Source organism: Atta colombica, unplaced genomic scaffold (genome assembly GCF_001594045.1).
Source record: "Atta colombica isolate Treedump-2 unplaced genomic scaffold, Acol1.0 scaffold200, whole genome shotgun sequence".
Taxonomy (NCBI): Eukaryota; Metazoa; Arthropoda; class Insecta; order Hymenoptera; family Formicidae; genus Atta; species Atta colombica.
The window spans coordinates 539,139-545,147 of record NW_017259295.1 but is presented as its reverse complement, the minus strand read 5'-3'; positions in this window follow the sequence as shown (position 1 = coordinate 545,147).

Genomic DNA, 6,009 nt, shown 5'->3' with positions numbered 1-6,009 from the left:
TATCACGTGAAAGTATCCGTGTATTCTCGTAAGATTACCCACTACCGTCACTATTGCTGTTCGCATATCATCGATGATAATCGACGGCGTAATGCCGGTGTCAGAAACGCGCGACCAATCACCGCGCATGTCGCGAATCGCGCGGGAAAATTGCTGACACTGCATCTCGCGACTACATTCACGTTGATCCGTCTGCGTTGCGGATCGGCCCCATTATTTCGATAGTCTTTTTTCTGCGAGACTTCTCGCGTAATAGAAATTACGGTCCACGTTTTTGACTCTCTCGTCGGAGTTTTGAATAAACTCAATGAGAGGTAATTTCAATTTCGAATTATATTCCTAATAAGACACTTTATCCGGGATACATCCTGGGGATGTCCTTTGAACGTCCCTTGAAGGGGATGTCTATGCTGTTAGAGAGAGATGGCTTGGTCTGATAAGAAAAAAAAATTTTATGTAATTCGCTGTCCGTGATTTAATCTTTTTTTTTCAGTACATTAAACAATGATTGATAAATTGATCAAATGATGTTAATAAATCTATTATATAATAGCAGAGTAGATATTGTATAATTATTAAAATGATTGGAATTTGACTCAGCAAAGAATGGATTGAGATGAATTGAAATGGATTCAGATTTTCAGAAATATTGATTCATGAATGTTAAATCCCTGAATGCTTTTCAATCCTGAAAGCATTTTTATTCATTTATAGGAATTACATGGAGCATACCTATCCTTTCAATCTATCCTTTCAATCTAAAAATAGTATTAACTTTTTCTGTGTGCATTGTGAATACTGTTCAAAATTTTGAATAGGAAATGCAGTTTTTCAATCCAATTGAATCTAATTGAATCCAATTGCATCCAATTGAATCCAATTAAATAAAAAAAGTATTCGCTATTTAAAATACGCATTCGGATAGAAAAAAATTTCAATCCATTTAAATCCATTCTCATTTGCTGGGCGTTCTCTGTTCCCTGTTCCTTTTATGCGGAGCCCCTAACTTTGTTCGAAACAAATCCTGTATCAACTGAGTTTGATACGTTGCTCCGCTATAAAGATTGATATCGAATGGAGGATTTTATCTAAGGGAGAGGGTGACTCTAATCTCCAACAAACGAGAGTGGATTGAAATTTTTTTCTTTCGAATACTTTCTTTTTATTCAATTGAATTGCAATTGGATTCAATTAGATTCAATTAGATTGAAAAAAACTGCATATTATTTTTAGATTGAAAAGCATAGAGATATGCTCCATGCAATTCCTATAAATGAATAAAAATGCATTCAGAATTGAAAAGCATTCATTTTAACATTCGTGATTCAATATTTCTGAAAATTTGAATCCATTTCAATTCATTTCAATTCATTCTTGTTTGCTGGGACCCACAGTTGAATGGAGATTGAACTCGGCGAACTTTATCACAAGAAACACGATAGTGTTTATTTTGCAGAGTTGTGCAAAACGATAAGCGTAACATTGCACGTAATGATGTAATAATGACGTTGCCACATGAATGGCATATAAACATCACCAGATTGATATTTATCGAACAAATTTGTCTAATTTTAGCATCAATATAAAGTTGACGATTGTATTACTTTCTAAAATTTAGAATAAATCTCCAATTTAATTACTATTGCTTCAGACTGAGAATTATAATAAAAATATATACTCTGGAAGAGAAACCAATTAATACTACAAATTATTTATCTTTAATATATTATTAAAAATGTTGAACAATTAATTTTAATATACAGAGTATTGGAAATAATTAATCACCACTTTCCAATATTAAATTTTTGTAGATGGCCTATATATTTAATTATTATAATTGTAGATTTATAATTCTTTCTCAAGTTCATTGTCTCTATAATGATAATAATTTTTTAATTATATTTTGAATTATTATATATAATTATATATTTTGGATATTTCCAAAAAAATTTGTCTCTCGTTAAACAAATGCACGCAATATTTCTCGATTTTGCTCCGCAAAGTCTAAAATCTAAAATTCTTTGAAAAAAAAAGTTTAAAGAATGTTCGCGAGAATTTTGTCTTGTTTATACGATCATGTAATAGCTCGATCAGACAAGTTAATTGATATCTTTTTTTTGCCCCTTCTACTTTCGAGTAGCGCAGACATTTGAAATTCACAACTCTCGTTGTGCAATATTTTATTTTTATACGAATCTTGCGGTAACAGAATGACTATCGGAAAGCACATTTATATAACCCATCGCGCGAATAAGAACCTTGAAGAATCATCCAGTCGCATATCTCGATTGTGTATAAACACGTACACAATACGATCTTAGAGATCTTTGTGTGCTATTAAGTACAAATTACTTGACACATACACGCGCGAAACATTTCTTTTCCACATGCGTGCCACCATAACGTCGTCATCACGTTCCGCCGTTTCTTACTTGTGAGAAACTTTAATGTCAATTGCAAAATATTCCCTAATAATTTATTTTCAAATAAATTATTATTACTTAGCAATATTAGTCTAATACATCTCCAATGTACAAACAATGTCTCGTCAATGAATTGCGCTGATTATCGCTTTTGACAAAAATGAAAATAATCATCAAAATTATAAGAATTGGAATCTCGTATAATTTTTCTAAATAGCACAGAAAATCCGAAAGTCCGAAAAAAATTTTTTCTTTTATTTCCCATTTAGGAAATGAATTCCTATTTCATTCCATTTTTGTTCTGAAAATATTTTCTGAGAGTTTCAATTAAAAGATTTCACTATTATGTCATAAGCTCTTTTTTAGATTCAAAAAGTATTCTTTTCTAATCTTTTTCTATTTCTTAATTCTATATAAAAATAAATCATATTTTCATTTTTATGGAAATTATATTTTTATTAAAAGTAATATTGTGTTATCCGGAAAGTTCGTGCCGATTTTGAAGAAAAATTGAAACGCAGAAGATTTAAATTTTTAATTTCATTTATTAAATTTAAATCTTTTGCGGCACGAACTTTCCGGACAACCCAATATACACAGTGAGTGCAAAATGTATTCGTACAGAGAAAATATTTTTTAAAAGAACTTTATTTTTAAAAAGTAAATATTATCGAACGAGAAATGAGTTGAATCAACATCGATACGATGATTTCAATATCAATTTGATATCGATTCGATATTTAATTGACGATCATTTCTTGCTGTGTAATGAACAATTTATTCATAAAAAATAAAATTGACTGTATGTTTCTTAAAATTATATATCAAAAAAAGATATGTATTAATTATAGAAAATACTATCTACTTTTACTCTCACATAATATAAATATATTATTTGTATATCTTTTCGAATTTTTTTTGAGTTCGTGTACAAATTATATTAATTCATAAAATAATTTAAAAACATAAATATTTTTCGCATTTAAATGGATTATAGTAGTACTATCGGGATGCAGAAATCAAATTTTAATATTCTGTGCTATATGCGAAAAACAAAGAAAAAGAAAGAACCACAACATATATCAGGATCATTATCATCTGAATTCAGCGAAATTATATATTATCGTTCCGTGACGAGTCGAAAATAATCTGCTGACATGGCACAGGTGGATGTAAACATACGAAATTAAATAGGAATCCATGTCCAACAATACAATACGGGGTACTAAACAGCTGACGTGTTGCTGACTTGTGTTGTCATCTTTAATTTCTTTATGATAAGGATGATAACGTTTATCGCTTGGAAAAATGTACCGCATCATTTAACATGGAAATCGACTATAAAAAATTTAACGTGAAAATCGACTATAAAAAAAATTTGTTGTTAACAACTGTTGTTGTGAATTGAAAATTTTAGAATATTGAAAATCGATATCAAACGATGTCGGCGAAACTGAAGCGGTGTGTCTTTTCTGATTAACCCAATTGGTTAATTCAATCGGCATTATTGTCTTCCGCAAATTCTTTCTAAAATTAGATAATTCACTGATCTTAATCTAATCTCCCATTTCATCTATTGGCTCATCTCATTTCATTTTATTGATAAATCATCCATATAACAAGATAGTACTTGATGTATATTTTATCATCGATTAAGTTAATTGGTGATTAATAAGATCTCTGCAAAATTATTTGCAAAATTTCTGGCCACAATTTATCGTTCCCAATCTAATTTTTTTTTCTATTACTAAATCAGAAATTAATAATTCTATCCGTACATTAACAGTATAAAATTACGTAAATATATTTGATAATAAATTATTATTGATTAAATTAAAACAAGCGAAATTAATTCACTATCACTAAAATTACTCGCAATAAAAGTTCTGTGTAATACTCTTTATTTCCAGTCTAATATTTCTTTCTATGTAAAATAGAGACTAAAGATTAATAACTTTGAGCAATAAATAATTTAACTCTCCCCGTTAATATTACAAATGTTATTTATTGATCTTTTTTCCTTTTAATGACACCTGATCTCCTTCATTGATTAGTTTCGTCAGAAACTTCAAAACATTTTTCTATGCATTTCGCGGCTTCTTTACAATTTGTTGATAAAACATAAATGCTTATATCGTTAGATCGGCGATTAACTTGTCAACAGAGATAAGAGTGACCGCTCACATCGGATAATTCGTCTATTTTTGTTACACTGCAAGGCAGATTAGCGCGAAATTACAATGTGAGCCAACTGATAATGAATTTCACAATGGAATCGAGCATTCCTACAAAAGCATATCAGTTAAGTGGACAATATATATATGATGCATCGCCTTTAGACAAGAAATAAACGCTGAATCACGTTATTAAATCCTCTCTTCCCGCTATCAATTTACTAAAGGTTTTAGTATAAGAATATAAATACGAATGGAAATAATTTTGAATTCAGGAAACTTTCATTAAGAAACACGATAATGTTCTCGGCTTTTCGCGCCGACAATTGTAACCGCGCAGAACAATTGTAACAATAATTCGTAATATTGCGTAAGAGAAATATCTGTTTAATGCTGATATTCCTCTTAATATAAAATTGTTAAATATTATATAAGCAAAACGAAACATAATTATTTTCTTACGAATGTGTATATAATTCATTACTTGAAGGCAACTATACACATAACAAAAACAAATGAATCATTGATTAATTATCAAATCATATGACAATCGTTTTACAGTTCCGCGTAAAACAGAAGAAAATTGTAACTAGAGATATTTTTAACTCAGGCATGTGTATATATACCGAGTAGCTATTTCACTCTATTGCGCAAGAATAATCAACCAAAATCTTAGAATTAAATATTTGTTTTTTAGACAGTAACAATTTCAGCTATCTATCGCGATCTTCGTTAAATTCAATTATCTGATATATATGTGTATACGAAGAGTTTTAGATAAAATATAATCATACATAATAATTAAATAAAATGTATTTTTCTACTGTTTTACATACATATAGCAAAAGATGGTGGCATAAAGAGTCCCTACCCTCTGTGCCAAAGATTCGGATTCACATCCGTACACATATGTTAGATTTTATTTGAACGTTACCTCTCGAAAAACAATGGCAAACTACCAAAAATATCTTTACACTCTACTAATTACCTTATCAATGGGTATGCAGAAGAAGGCATTACATCTTTGAAAGACAACGGACTTGAGAGAACTTATTTTCGTAATAACAATTATACGTAATTTGGATTTATTTACACCATTATTTACAATAGTAAATTTTACAAGTAATAATATATAAATTCTTCTTTTGCTTAATACATATATTAAAAATCATATAACAAAAATACATTCTTTTAAAACGTTTACTTCTATTAATTTGCTATTTTTTAAGACTTTCTTCGGAAAATCATAATTTGTTAAATATAATATGTTTTAAAGCTTTCTTATCTATTATATCTATTATAGCTATTTTTAGAATTTTAGAGTTGTGTACAGAGTCACCGGGAACTAAGATCAAAAAAAGTTTGTATTGAAATCTTTCAAAGTATTTATTTTAGAAAATCTAATTTCTGTA